This window comes from Saccoglossus kowalevskii, chromosome 8 (assembly GCF_978046115.1).
Source record: "Saccoglossus kowalevskii chromosome 8, keSacKowa6.1, whole genome shotgun sequence".
In the NCBI taxonomy this organism is placed as follows: domain Eukaryota; kingdom Metazoa; phylum Hemichordata; class Enteropneusta; family Harrimaniidae; genus Saccoglossus; species Saccoglossus kowalevskii.
In genome coordinates, this window is record NC_140648.1 from 34125081 (window position 1) to 34139761 (window position 14681).

The 14681-nt window shown below is 41.0% G+C and overlaps 13 non-coding genes across 13 annotated transcripts; all 13 read left to right on the forward strand.

Moving 5' to 3' along the window:
- Positions 1-724: 724 nt before the first annotated feature.
- On the forward strand, positions 725-851 carry TRNAL-CAA (transfer RNA leucine (anticodon CAA)). The gene is made up of 2 exons: positions 725-762; positions 806-851. It is a non-coding gene; the product is annotated as a tRNA-Leu (tRNA).
- Positions 852-1930: 1079 nt separating this feature from the next.
- TRNAL-CAA (transfer RNA leucine (anticodon CAA)) lies at positions 1931-2057 on the forward strand. The gene is made up of 2 exons: positions 1931-1968; positions 2012-2057. It is a non-coding gene; the product is annotated as a tRNA-Leu (tRNA).
- Positions 2058-3070: 1013 nt separating this feature from the next.
- Positions 3071-3197, forward strand: TRNAL-CAA (transfer RNA leucine (anticodon CAA)). The gene is made up of 2 exons: positions 3071-3108; positions 3152-3197. It is a non-coding gene; the product is annotated as a tRNA-Leu (tRNA).
- Positions 3198-3673: 476 nt separating this feature from the next.
- On the forward strand, positions 3674-3800 carry TRNAL-CAA (transfer RNA leucine (anticodon CAA)). The gene is made up of 2 exons: positions 3674-3711; positions 3755-3800. It is a non-coding gene; the product is annotated as a tRNA-Leu (tRNA).
- Positions 3801-5216: 1416 nt separating this feature from the next.
- On the forward strand, positions 5217-5288 carry TRNAT-CGU (transfer RNA threonine (anticodon CGU)). Its single transcript has one exon. It is a non-coding gene; the product is annotated as a tRNA-Thr (tRNA).
- A 2540-nt stretch (positions 5289-7828) lies between these two features.
- Positions 7829-7955, forward strand: TRNAL-CAA (transfer RNA leucine (anticodon CAA)). The gene is made up of 2 exons: positions 7829-7866; positions 7910-7955. It is a non-coding gene; the product is annotated as a tRNA-Leu (tRNA).
- Positions 7956-8431: 476 nt separating this feature from the next.
- TRNAL-CAA (transfer RNA leucine (anticodon CAA)) lies at positions 8432-8558 on the forward strand. Its single transcript has 2 exons — positions 8432-8469; positions 8513-8558. It is a non-coding gene; the product is annotated as a tRNA-Leu (tRNA).
- Positions 8559-9974: 1416 nt separating this feature from the next.
- Positions 9975-10046, forward strand: TRNAT-CGU (transfer RNA threonine (anticodon CGU)). Its single transcript has one exon. It is a non-coding gene; the product is annotated as a tRNA-Thr (tRNA).
- Positions 10047-10843: 797 nt separating this feature from the next.
- TRNAL-CAA (transfer RNA leucine (anticodon CAA)) lies at positions 10844-10970 on the forward strand. Its single transcript has 2 exons — positions 10844-10881; positions 10925-10970. It is a non-coding gene; the product is annotated as a tRNA-Leu (tRNA).
- An 813-nt stretch (positions 10971-11783) lies between these two features.
- TRNAT-CGU (transfer RNA threonine (anticodon CGU)) lies at positions 11784-11855 on the forward strand. The gene has a single exon. It is a non-coding gene; the product is annotated as a tRNA-Thr (tRNA).
- A 797-nt stretch (positions 11856-12652) lies between these two features.
- Positions 12653-12779, forward strand: TRNAL-CAA (transfer RNA leucine (anticodon CAA)). Its single transcript has 2 exons — positions 12653-12690; positions 12734-12779. It is a non-coding gene; the product is annotated as a tRNA-Leu (tRNA).
- A 476-nt stretch (positions 12780-13255) lies between these two features.
- TRNAL-CAA (transfer RNA leucine (anticodon CAA)) lies at positions 13256-13382 on the forward strand. Its single transcript has 2 exons — positions 13256-13293; positions 13337-13382. It is a non-coding gene; the product is annotated as a tRNA-Leu (tRNA).
- Positions 13383-14395: 1013 nt separating this feature from the next.
- On the forward strand, positions 14396-14522 carry TRNAL-CAA (transfer RNA leucine (anticodon CAA)). The gene is made up of 2 exons: positions 14396-14433; positions 14477-14522. It is a non-coding gene; the product is annotated as a tRNA-Leu (tRNA).
- The last annotated feature ends 159 nt before the right edge of the window (positions 14523-14681 follow it).

Here is a 14681-nt window from a genome sequence, read left to right on the forward strand (position 1 = left end):
TATTCATCCGGAACATCCGTGATTCGCAATCTGCCAAGCGTAACAAATTATAAATGACGAGTAAGTAGGTTGGCAATAACAATAATTATTAACTGGCGCAAAATTTGAGTTGCAAGAAACTGTCAGGATGGCCGAGCGGTCTAAGGCGCCAGACTCAAGGATTTGACACCTTGCCCTTATTTCAGGGTTATTTATGGGAGATTTCTGGTCCACAAATGTGGGCGTTGGTTCGAATCCCACTTCTGACAACGTTATTTTACCTTTAGTAACTTAGCAAATTCTCGCCTAGTTTGTGCTCGATATGACATTTAATTATCTTCGTGTTTAGTCGTGATTCAACATTGACAGTAGTTTCGTTTAGTTTCAATTTACAAATACTGAACCGAGATTACGCATTATATTTCATGACATTTACGATAAACTGGACTATTCATACAAGTTGCATATTGCAGAATGTCAGCAGCGTGGCGCAGCGGAAGCGTGCTGGGCCCAAAACCCAGAGGTCCCTGGGTCGAAACCAGGCGCTGCTATGAAATTGAAGTTTTAAACCGTTAATTCTCGAACAACCTGTTGCTCCGAGTTATGTGCCTTAAAAGTTTGCTTTATTAATCCGGAGCATTCGTGATTCGCAATCTGCCAAGCGTAACAAATTATGAATGACGAGTAAGTAGGTTGGCAATAACAATAATTATTAACTGGCGCAAAATTTGAGTTGGAAGTAACTGTCAGGATGGCCGAGCGGTCTAAGGCGCCAGACTCAAGGATTTGATACCTTGCCCTTATTTCAGGGTTATTTATGGGAGATTTCTGGTCCACGAATGTGGGCGTGGGTTCGAATCCCACTTCTGACAATGTTATTTTACCTTTAGTAACTTAGCAAATTCTCGCCTAGTTTGTGCTCGATATGACATTTAATTATCTTCGTGTTTAGTCGTGATTCAACATTGACAGTAGTTTCGTTTAGTTTCAATTTACAAATACTGAACCGAGATTACGCATTATATTTCATGACATTTACGATAAACTGGACTATTCATACAAGTTGCATACTGCAGAATGTCAGCAGCGTGGCGCAGCGGAAGCGTGCTGGGCCCATAACCCAGAGGTCCCTGGATCGAAACCAGGCGCTGCTATGAAATTGAAGTTTTTAACCGTTAATTTTCAAACAACCTGTTGCTGCGAGTTATGTGCCTTAAAAGTTTGCTTTATTCATCCGGAACATTCGTGATTCGCAATCTGCCAAGCGTAACAAATTATGAATGAAGAGTAAGTAGGTTGGCAATAACAATAATTATTAACTGGCGCAAAATTTGAGTTGCAAGTAACTGTCAGGATGGCCGAGCGGTCTCAGGCGCCAGACTCAAGGATTTGACACGTTGCCCTTATTTCAGGGTTATTTTTGGGAGATTTCTGGTCCACGAATGTGGGCGTGGGTTCGAATCCCACTTCTGACAATGTTATTTTACCTTTAGTAACTTAGCAAATTCTCGCCTAGTTTGTGCTCGATATGACATTTAATTATCTTCGTGTTTAGTCGTGATTCAACATTGACAGTAGTTTCGTTTAGTTTCAATTTACAAATACTGAACCGAGATTACGCATTATATTTCATGACATTTACGATAAACTGGACTATTCATACAAGTTGCATATTGCAGAATGTCAGCAGCGTGGCGCAGCGGAAGCGTGCTGGGCCCATAACCCAGAGGTCCCTGGATCAAAACCAGGCGCTGCTATGAAATTGAAGTTTTTAACCGTTAATTCTCAAACAACCTGTTGCTGCGAGTTATGTGCCTTAAAAGTTTGCTTTATTCATCCGGAACATCCGTGATTCGCAAAATGCCAAGCGTAACAAATTATAAATGACGAGTAAGTAGGTTGGCAATAACAATAATTATTAACTGGCGCAAAATTTGAGTTGCAAGTAACTGTCAGGATGGCCGAGCGGTCTAAGGCGCCAGACTCAAGGATTTGACACCTTGCCCTTATTTCAGGGTTATTTATGGGAGATTTCTGGTCCACGAATGTGGGCGTGGGTTCGAATCCCACTTCTGACAATGTTATTTTACCTTTAGTAACTTAGCAAATTCTCGCCTAGTTTGTGCTCGATATGACATTTAATTATCTTCGTGTTTAGTCGTGATTCAACATTGACAGTAGTTTCGTTTAGTTTCAATTTACAAATACTGAACCGAGATTACGCATTATATTTCATGACATTTACGATAAACTGGACTATTCATACAAGTTGCATATTGCAGAATGTCAGCAGCGTGGCGCAGCGGAAGCGTGCTGGGCCCATAACCCAGAGGTCCCTGGATCAAAACCAGGCGCTGCTATGAAATTGAAGTTTTTAACCGTTAATTCTCAAACAACCTGTTGCTGCGAGTTATGTGCCTTAAAAGTTTGCTTTATTCATCCGGAACATCCGTGATTCGCAAAATGCCAAGCGTAACAAATTATGAATGACGAGTAAGTAGGTTGGCAATAACAATAATTATTAACTGGCGCAAAATTTGAGTTGCAAGTAACTGTCAGGATGGCCGAGCGGTCTAAGGCGTCAGACTCAAGGATTTGACACCTTGCCCTTATTTCAGGGTTATTTATGGGAGATTTCTGGTCCACGAATGCCTAGTTTGTGCTCGATATGACATTTAATTATCTTCGTGTTTAGTCGTGATTCAACATTGACAGTAGTTTTGTTTAGTTTCAATTTACAAATACTGAACCGAGATTACGCATTATATTTCATGACATTTACGATAAACTGGACTATTCAAACAAGTTGCATATTGCAGAATGTCAGCAGCGTCGCGCAGCGGAAGCATGCTGGGCCCATAACCCAGAGGTCCCTGGATCAAAACCAGGCGCTGCTATGAAATTGAAGTTTTTAACCGTTAATTCTCAAACAACCTGTTGCTGCGAGTTATGTGCCTTAAAAGTTTGCTTTATTCATCCGGAACATCCGTGATTCGCAATCTGCCAAGCGTAACAAATTATAAATGACGAGTAAGTAGGTTGGCAATAACAATAATTATTAACTGGCGCAAAATTTGAGTTGCAAGAAACTGTCAGGATGGCCGAGCGGTCTAAGGCGCCAGACTCAAGGATTTGACACCTTGCCCTTATTTCAGGGTTATTTATGGGAGATTTCTGGTCCACGAATGTGGGCGTGGGTTCGAATCCCACTTCTGACAACGTTATTTTACCTTTAGTAACTTAGCAAATTCTCGCCTAGTTTGTGCTCGATATGACATTTAATTATCTTCGTGTTTAGTCGTGATTCAACATTGACAGTAGTTTCGTTTAGTTTCAATTTACAAATACTGAACCGAGATTACGCATTATATTTCATGACATTTACGATAAACTGGACTATTCATACAAGTTGCATATTGCAGAATGTCAGCAGCGTGGCGCAGCGGAAGCGTGCTGGGCCCAAAACCCAGAGGTCCCTGGGTCGAAACCAGGCGCTGCTATGAAATTGAAGTTTTAAACCGTTAATTCTCGAACAACCTGTTGCTCCGAGTTATGTGCCTTAAAAGTTTGCTTTATTAATCCGGAGCATTCGTGATTCGCAATCTGCCAAGCGTAACAAATTATGAATGACGAGTAAGTAGGTTGGCAATAACAATAATTATTAACTGGCGCAAAATTTGAGTTGGAAGTAACTGTCAGGATGGCCGAGCGGTCTAAGGCGCCAGACTCAAGGATTTGATACCTTGCCCTTATTTCAGGGTTATTTATGGGAGATTTCTGGTCCACGAATGTGGGCGTGGGTTCGAATCCCACTTCTGACAATGTTATTTTACCTTTAGTAACTTAGCAAATTCTCGCCTAGTTTGTGCTCGATATGACATTTAATTATCTTCGTGTTTAGTCGTGATTCAACATTGACAGTAGTTTCGTTTAGTTTCAATTTACAAATACTGAACCGAGATTACGCATTATATTTCATGACATTTACGATAAACTGGACTATTCATACAAGTTGCATACTGCAGAATGTCAGCAGCGTGGCGCAGCGGAAGCGTGCTGGGCCCATAACCCAGAGGTCCCTGGATCGAAACCAGGCGCTGCTATGAAATTGAAGTTTTTAACCGTTAATTTTCAAACAACCTGTTGCTGCGAGTTATGTGCCTTAAAAGTTTGCTTTATTCATCCGGAACATTCGTGATTCGCAATCTGCCAAGCGTAACAAATTATGAATGAAGAGTAAGTAGGTTGGCAATAACAATAATTATTAACTGGCGCAAAATTTGAGTTGCAAGTAACTCTCAGCATGGCCGAGCGGTCTAAGGCGCCAGACTCAAGGATTTGACACCTTGCCCTTATTTCAGGGTTATTTATGGGAGATTTCTGGTCCACGAATGTAGGCGTGGGTTCGAATCCCACTTCTGACAATGTTATTTTACCTTTAGTAACTTAGCAAATTCTCGCCTAGTTTGTGCTCGATATGACATTTAATTATCTTCGTGTTTAGTCGTGATTCAACATTGACAGTAGTTTCGTTTAGTTTCAATTTACAAATACTGAACCGAGATTACGCATTATATTTCATGACATTTACGATAAACTGGACTATTCATACAAGTTGCATATTGCAGAATGTCAGCAGCGTGGCGCAGCGGAAGCGTGCTGGGCCCATAACCCAGAGGTCCCTGGATCAAAACCAGGCGCTGCTATGAAATTGAAGTTTTTAACCGTTAATTCTCAAACAACCTGTTGCTGCGAGTTATGTGCCTTAAAAGTTTGCTTTATTCATCCGGAACATCCGTGATTCGCAAAATGCCAAGCGTAACAAATTATAAATGACGAGTAAGTAGGTTGGCAATAACAATAATTATTAACTGGCGCAAAATTTGAGTTGCAAGTAACTGTCAGGATGGCCGAGCGGTCTAAGGCGCCAGACTCAATGATTTGACACCTTGCCCTTATTTCAGGTTTATTTATGGGAGATTTCTGGTCCACGAATGTGGGCGTGGGTTCGAATCCCCACTTCTGACAATGTTATTTTACCTTTAGTACTTAGCAAATTCTCGCCTAGTTTGTGCTCGATATGACATTTAAATATCTTAGTGTTTAGTCGTGATTCAACATTGACAGTAGTTTCGTTTAGTTTCAATTTACAAATACTGAACCGAGATTACGCATTATATTTCATGACATTTACGATAAACTGGACTATTCATACAAGTTACATATTGCAGAATATCAGCAGCGTGGCGCAGCGGAAGCGTGCTGGGCCCGTAACCCAGAGGTCCCTGTATCGAAACCAGGCGCTGCTATGAAATTGAAGTTTTTAACCGTTAATTTTCAAACAACCTGTTGCTGCGAGTTATGTGCCTTAAAAGTTTGCTTTATTCATCCGGAACATTCGTGATTCGCAATCTGCCAAGCGTAACAAATTATGAATGACGAGTAAGTAGGTTGGCAATAACAATAATTATTAACTGGCGCAAAATTTCAGTTGCAAGTAACTGTCAGCATGGCCGAGCGGTCTAAGGCGCCAGACTCAAGGATTTGACACCTTGCCCTTATTTCAGGGTTATTTATGGGAGATTTCTGGTCCACGAATGTGGGCGTGGGTTCGAATCCCACTTCTGACAATGTTATTTTACCTTTAGTAACTTAGCAAATTCTCGCCTAGTTTGTGCTCGATATGACATTTAATTATCTTCGTGTTTAGTCGTGATTCAACATTGACAGTAGTTTCGTTTAGTTTCAATTTACAAACACTGAACCGAGATTACGCATTATATTTCATGACATTTACGATAAACTGGACTATTCATACAAGTTGCATACTGCAGAATGTCAGCAGCGTGGCGCAGCGGAAGCGTGCTGGGCCCATAACCCAGAGGTCCCTGGATCGAAACCAGGCGCTGCTATGAAATTGAAGTTTTTAACCGTTAATTTTCAAACAACCTGTTGCTGCGAGTTATGTGCCTTAAAAGTTTGCTTTATTCATCCGGAACATTCGTGATTCGCAATCTGCCAAGCGTAACAAATTATGAATGAAGAGTAAGTAGGTTGGCAATAACAATAATTATTAACTGGCGCAAAATTTGAGTTGCAAGTAACTGTCAGGATGGCCGAGCGGTCTCAGGCGCCAGACTCAAGGATTTGACACGTTGCCCTTAGTTCAGGGTTATTTTTGGGAGATTTCTGGTCCACGAATGTGGGCGTGGGTTCGAATCCCACTTCTGACAATGTTATTTTACCTTTAGTAACTTAGCAAATTCTCGCCTAGTTTGTGCTCGATATGACATTTAATTATCTTCGTGTTTAGTCGTGATTCAACATTGACAGTAGTTTCGTTTAGTTTCAATTTACAAATACTGAACCGAGATTACGCATTATATTTCATGACATTTACGATAAACTGGACTATTCATACAAGTTGCATATTGCAGAATGTCAGCAGCGTGGCGCAGCGGAAGCGTGCTGGGCCCATAACCCAGAGGTCCCTGGATCAAAACCAGGCGCTGCTATGAAATTGAAGTTTTTAACCGTTAATTCTCAAACAACCTGTTGCTGCGAGTTATGTGCCTTAAAAGTTTGCTTTATTCATCCGGAACATCCGTGATTCGCAAAATGCCAAGCGTAACAAATTATAAATGACGAGTAAGTAGGTTGGCAATAACAATAATTATTAACTGGCGCAAAATTTGAGTTGCAAGTAACTGTTAGGATGGCCGAGCGGTCTAAGGCGCCAGACTCAAGGATTTGACACCTTGCCCTTATTTCAGGGTTATTTATGGGAGATTTCTGGTCCACGAATGTGGGCGTGGGTTCGAATCCCACTTCTGACAATGTTATTTTACCTTTAGTAACTTAGCAAATTCTCGCCTAGTTTGTGCTCGATATGACATTTAATTATCTTCGTGTTTAGTCGTGATTCAACATTGACAGTAGTTTCGTTTAGTTTCAATTTACAAATACTGAACCGAGATTACGCATTATATTTCATGACATTTACGATAAACTGGACTATTCATACAAGTTGCATATTGCAGAATGTCAGCAGCGTGGCGCAGCGGAAGCGTGCTGGGCCCATAACCCAGAGGTCCCTGGATCAAAACCAGGCGCTGCTATGAAATTGAAGTTTTTAACCGTTAATTCTCAAACAACCTGTTGCTGCGAGTTATGTGCCTTAAAAGTTTGCTTTATTCATCCGGAACATCCGTGATTCGCAAAATGCCAAGCGTAACAAATTATGAATGACGAGTAAGTAGGTTGGCAATAACAATAATTATTAACTGGCGCAAAATTTGAGTTGCAAGTAACTGTCAGGATGGCCGAGCGGTCTAAGGCGTCAGACTCAAGGATTTGACACCTTGCCCTTATTTCAGGGTTATTTATGGGAGATTTCTGGTCCACGAATGCCTAGTTTGTGCTCGATATGACATTTAATTATCTTCGTGTTTAGTCGTGATTCAACATTGACAGTAGTTTTGTTTAGTTTCAATTTACAAATACTGAACCGAGATTACGCATTATATTTCATGACATTTACGATAAACTGGACTATTCAAACAAGTTGCATATTGCAGAATGTCAGCAGCGTCGCGCAGCGGAAGCATGCTGGGCCCATAACCCAGAGGTCCCTGGATCAAAACCAGGCGCTGCTATGAAATTGAAGTTTTTAACCGTTAATTCTCAAACAACCTGTTGCTGCGAGTTATGTGCCTTAAAAGTTTGCTTTATTCATCCGGAACATCCGTGATTCGCAATCTGCCAAGCGTAACAAATTATAAATGACGAGTAAGTAGGTTGGCAATAACAATAATTATTAACTGGCGCAAAATTTGAGTTGCAAGAAACTGTCAGGATGGCCGAGCGGTCTAAGGCGCCAGACTCAAGGATTTGACACCTTGCCCTTATTTCAGGGTTATTTATGGGAGATTTCTGGTCCACGAATGTGGGCGTGGGTTCGAATCCCACTTCTGACAACGTTATTTTACCTTTAGTAACTTAGCAAATTCTCGCCTAGTTTGTGCTCGATATGACATTTAATTATCTTCGTGTTTAGTCGTGATTCAACATTGACAGTAGTTTCGTTTAGTTTCAATTTACAAATACTGAACCGAGATTACGCATTATATTTCATGACATTTACGATAAACTGGACTATTCATACAAGTTGCATATTGCAGAATGTCAGCAGCGTGGCGCAGCGGAAGCGTGCTGGGCCCAAAACCCAGAGGTCCCTGGGTCGAAACCAGGCGCTGCTATGAAATTGAAGTTTTAAACCGTTAATTCTCGAACAACCTGTTGCTCCGAGTTATGTGCCTTAAAAGTTTGCTTTATTAATCCGGAGCATTCGTGATTCGCAATCTGCCAAGCGTAACAAATTATGAATGACGAGTAAGTAGGTTGGCAATAACAATAATTATTAACTGGCGCAAAATTTGAGTTGGAAGTAACTGTCAGGATGGCCGAGCGGTCTAAGGCGCCAGACTCAAGGATTTGATACCTTGCCCTTATTTCAGGGTTATTTATGGGAGATTTCTGGTCCACGAATGTGGGCGTGGGTTCGAATCCCACTTCTGACAATGTTATTTTACCTTTAGTAACTTAGCAAATTCTCGCCTAGTTTGTGCTCGATATGACATTTAATTATCTTCGTGTTTAGTCGTGATTCAACATTGACAGTAGTTTCGTTTAGTTTCAATTTACAAATACTGAACCGAGATTACGCATTATATTTCATGACATTTACGATAAACTGGACTATTCATACAAGTTGCATACTGCAGAATGTCAGCAGCGTGGCGCAGCGGAAGCGTGCTGGGCCCATAACCCAGAGGTCCCTGGATCGAAACCAGGCGCTGCTATGAAATTGAAGTTTTTAACCGTTAATTTTCAAACAACCTGTTGCTGCGAGTTATGTGCCTTAAAAGTTTGCTTTATTCATCCGGAACATTCGTGATTCGCAATCTGCCAAGCGTAACAAATTATGAATGAAGAGTAAGTAGGTTGGCAATAACAATAATTATTAACTGGCGCAAAATTTGAGTTGCAAGTAACTCTCAGCATGGCCGAGCGGTCTAAGGCGCCAGACTCAAGGATTTGACACCTTGCCCTTATTTCAGGGTTATTTATGGGAGATTTCTGGTCCACGAATGTAGGCGTGGGTTCGAATCCCACTTCTGACAATGTTATTTTACCTTTAGTAACTTAGCAAATTCTCGCCTAGTTTGTGCTCGATATGACATTTAATTATCTTCGTGTTTAGTCGTGATTCAACATTGACAGTAGTTTCGTTTAGTTTCAATTTACAAATACTGAACCGAGATTACGCATTATATTTCATGACATTTACGATAAACTGGACTATTCATACAAGTTGCATATTGCAGAATGTCAGCAGCGTGGCGCAGCGGAAGCGTGCTGGGCCCATAACCCAGAGGTCCCTGGATCAAAACCAGGCGCTGCTATGAAATTGAAGTTTTTAACCGTTAATTCTCAAACAACCTGTTGCTGCGAGTTATGTGCCTTAAAAGTTTGCTTTATTCATCCGGAACATCCGTGATTCGCAAAATGCCAAGCGTAACAAATTATAAATGACGAGTAAGTAGGTTGGCAATAACAATAATTATTAACTGGCGCAAAATTTGAGTTGCAAGTAACTGTCAGGATGGCCGAGCGGTCTAAGGCGCCAGACTCAATGATTTGACACCTTGCCCTTATTTCAGGTTTATTTATGGGAGATTTCTGGTCCACGAATGTGGGCGTGGGTTCGAATCCCCACTTCTGACAATGTTATTTTACCTTTAGTACTTAGCAAATTCTCGCCTAGTTTGTGCTCGATATGACATTTAAATATCTTAGTGTTTAGTCGTGATTCAACATTGACAGTAGTTTCGTTTAGTTTCAATTTACAAATACTGAACCGAGATTACGCATTATATTTCATGACATTTACGATAAACTGGACTATTCATACAAGTTACATATTGCAGAATATCAGCAGCGTGGCGCAGCGGAAGCGTGCTGGGCCCGTAACCCAGAGGTCCCTGTATCGAAACCAGGCGCTGCTATGAAATTGAAGTTTTTAACCGTTAATTTTCAAACAACCTGTTGCTGCGAGTTATGTGCCTTAAAAGTTTGCTTTATTCATCCGGAACATTCGTGATTCGCAATCTGCCAAGCGTAACAAATTATGAATGACGAGTAAGTAGGTTGGCAATAACAATAATTATTAACTGGCGCAAAATTTCAGTTGCAAGTAACTGTCAGCATGGCCGAGCGGTCTAAGGCGCCAGACTCAAGGATTTGACACCTTGCCCTTATTTCAGGGTTATTTATGGGAGATTTCTGGTCCACGAATGTGGGCGTGGGTTCGAATCCCACTTCTGACAATGTTATTTTACCTTTAGTAACTTAGCAAATTCTCGCCTAGTTTGTGCTCGATATGACATTTAATTATCTTCGTGTTTAGTCGTGATTCAACATTGACAGTAGTTTCGTTTAGTTTCAATTTACAAATACTGAACCGAGATTACGCATTATATTTCATGACATTTACGATAAACTGGACTATTCATACAAGTTGCATATTGCAGAATGTCAGCAGCGTGGCGCAGCGGAAGCGTGCTGGGCCCATAACCCAGAGGTCCCTGGATCAAAACCAGGCGCTGCTATGAAATTGAAGTTTTTAACCGTTAATTCTCAAACAACCTGTTGCTGCGAGTTATGTGCCTTAAAAGTTTGCTTTATTCATCCGGAACATCCGTGATTCGCAAAATGCCAAGCGTAACAAATTATAAATGACGAGTAAGTAGGTTGGCAATAACAATAATTATTAACTGGCGCAAAATTTGAGTTGCAAGTAACTGTCAGGATGGCCGAGCGGTCTAAGGCGCCAGACTCAAGGATTTGACACCTTGCCCTTATTTCAGGGTTATTTATGGGAGATTTCTGGTCCACGAATGTGGGCGTGGGTTCGAATCCCACTTCTGACAATGTTATTTTACCTTTAGTAACTTAGCAAATTCTCGCCTAGTTTGTGCTCGATATGACATTTAATTATCTTCGTGTTTAGTCGTGATTCAACATTGACAGTAGTTTCGTTTAGTTTCAATTTACAAATACTGAACCGAGATTACGTGTTATATTTCATGACATTTACGATAAACTGGACTATTCATACAAGTTGCATATTGCAGAATGTCAACAGCGTGGTGCATCGGAAGCGTGCTGGGCCCATAACCCAGAGGTCCCTGGATCGAAACCAGGCGCAGCTATGAAATTGAAGTTTTTAACCGTTAATTCTCAAACAACCTGTTGCTGCGAGTTATGTGCCTTAAACGTTTGCTTTATTAATCCGGAGCATTCGTGATTCGCAATCTGCCAAGCGTAACAAATTATGAATGACGAGTAAGTAGGTTGGCAATAACAATAATTATTAACTGGCGCAAAATTTGAGTTGCAAGTAACTGTCAGGATGGCCGAGCTGTCTAAGGCGCCAGACTCAAGGATTTGACACCTTGCCCTTATTTCAGGGTTATTTATGGGAGATTTCTGGTCCACGAATGTGGGCGTGGGTTCGAATCCCACTTCTGACAATGTTATTTTACCTTTAGTAACTTAGCAAATTCTCGCCTAGTTTGTGCTCGATATGACATTTAAATATCTTCGTGTTTAGTCGTGATTCAACATTGACAGTAGTTTCGTTTAGTTTCAATTTACAAATACTGAACCGAGATTACGCATTATATTTCATGACATTTACGATAAACTGGACTATTCATACAAGTTACATATTGCAGAATATCAGCAGCGTGGCGCAGCGGAAGCGTGCTGGGCCCGTAACCCAGAGGTCCCTGTATCGAAACCAGGCGCTGCTATGAAATTGAAGTTTTTAACCGTTAATTTTCAAACAACCTGTTGCTGCGAGTTATGTGCCTTAAAAGTTTGCTTTATTCATCCGGAACATTCGTGATTCGCAATCTGCCAAGCGTAACAAATTATGAATGAAGAGTAAGTAGGTTGGCAATAACAATAATTATTAACTGGCGCAAAATTTGAGTTGCAAGTAACTGTCAGGATGGCCGAGCGGTCTAAGGCGCCAGACTCAACGATTTGACACCTTGCCCTTATTTCAGGTTTATTTATGGGAGATTTCTGGTCCACGAATGTGGGCGTGGGTTCGAATCCCACTTCTGACAATGTTATTTTACCTTTAGTAACTTAGCAAATTCTCGCCCAGTTTGTGCTCGATATGACATTTAATTATCTTCGTGTTTAGTCGTGATTCAACATTGACAGTAGTTTCGTTTAGTTTCAATTTACAAATACTAAACCGAGATTACGCATTATATTTCATGACATTTACGATAAACTGGACTATTCATACAAGTTGCATGTTGCAGAATGTCAGCAGCGTGGTGCATCGTAAGCGTGCTGGGCCCATAACCCAGAGGTCCCTGGATCGAAACCAGGCGCTGCTATGAAATTGAAGTTTTTAACCGTTAACTCTCAAACAACCTGTTGCTGCGAGTTATGTGCCTTAAAAGTTTGCTTTATTCATCCGGAACATTCGTGATTCGCAATCTGCCAAGCGTAACAAATTATGAATGACGAGTAAGTAGGTTGGCAATAACAATAATTATTAACTGGCGCAAAATTTGAGTTGCAAGTAACTGTCAGGATGGCCGAGCGGTCTAAGGCGCCAGACTCAAGGATTTGACACCTTGCCCTTATTTCAGGGTTATTTATGGGAGATTTCTGGTCCACGAATGTGGGCGTGGGTTCGAATCCCACTTCTGACAATGTTATTTTACCTTTAGTAACTTAGCAAATTCTCGCCTAGTTTGTGCTCGATATGACATTTAATTATCTTCGTGTTTAGTCGTGATTCAACATTGACAGTAGTTTCGTTTAGTTTCAATTTACAAATACTGAACCGAGATTACGCATTATATTTCATGACATTTACGATAAACTGGACTATTCATACAAGTTGCATATTGCAGAATGTCAGCAGCGTGGCGCAGCGGAAGCGTGCTGGGCCCATAACCCAGAGGTCCCTGGATCAAAACCAGGCGCTGCTATGAAATTGAAGTTTTTAACCGTTAATTCTCAAACAACCTGTTGCTGCGAGTTATGTGCCTTAAAAGTTTGCTTTATTCATCCGGAACATCCGTGATTCGCAAAATGCCAAGCGTAACAAATTATGAATGACGAGTAAGTAGGTTGGCAATAACAATAATTATTAACTGGCGCAAAATTTGAGTTGCAAGTAACTGTCAGGATGGCCGAGCGGTCTAAGGCGCCAGACTCAAGGATTTGACACCTTGCCCTTATTTCAGGGTTATTTATGGGAGATTTCTGGTCCACGAATGTGGGCGTGGGTTCGAATCCCACTTCTGACAATGTTATTTTACCTTTAGTAACTTAGCAAATTCTCGCCTAGTTTGTGCTCGATATGACATTTAATTATCTTCGTGTTTAGTCGTGATTCAACATTGACAGTAGTTTCGTTTAGTTTCAATTTACAAATACTGAACCGAGATTACGCATTATATTTCATGACATTTACGATAAACTGGACTATTCATACAAGTTGCATATTGCAGAATGTCAGCAGCGTGGCGCAGCGGAAGCGTGCTGGGCCCATAACCCAGAGGTCCCTGGATCAAAACCAGGCGCTGCTATGAAATTGAAGTTTTTAACCGTTAATTCTCAAACAACCTGTTGCTGCGAGTTATGTGCCTTAAAAGTTTGCTTTATTCATCCGGAACATCCGTGATTCGCAAAATGCCAAGCGTAACAAATTATGAATGACGAGTAAGTAGGTTGGCAATAACAATAATTATTAACTGGCGCAAAATTTGAGTTGCAAGTAACTGTCAGGATGGCCGAGCGGTCTAAGGCGTCAGACTCAAGGATTTGACACCTTGCCCTTATTTCAGGGTTATTTATGGGAGATTTCTGGTCCACGAATGCCTAGTTTGTGCTCGATATGACATTTAATTATCTTCGTGTTTAGTCGTGATTCAACATTGACAGTAGTTTTGTTTAGTTTCAATTTACAAATACTGAACCGAGATTACGCATTATATTTCATGACATTTACGATAAACTGGACTATTCAAACAAGTTGCATATTGCAGAATGTCAGCAGCGTCGCGCAGCGGAAGCATGCTGGGCCCATAACCCAGAGGTCCCTGGATCAAAACCAGGCGCTGCTATGAAATTGAAGTTTTTAACCGTTAATTCTCAAACAACCTGTTGCTGCGAGTTATGTGCCTTAAAAGTTTGCTTTATTCATCCGGAACATCCGTGATTCGCAATCTGCCAAGCGTAACAAATTATAAATGACGAGTAAGTAGGTTGGCAATAACAATAATTATTAACTGGCGCAAAATTTGAGTTGCAAGAAACTGTCAGGATGGCCGAGCGGTCTAAGGCGCCAGACTCAAGGATTTGACACCTTGCCCTTATTTCAGGGTTATTTATGGGAGATTTCTGGTCCACGAATGTGGGCGTGGGTTCGAATCCCACTTCTGACAACGTTATTTTACCTTTAGTAACTTAGCAAATTCTCGCCTAGTTTGTGCTCGATATGACATTTAATTATCTTCGTGTTTAGTCGTGATTCAACATTGACAGTAGTTTCGTTTAGTTTCAATTTACAAATACTGAACCGAGATTACGCATTATATTTCATG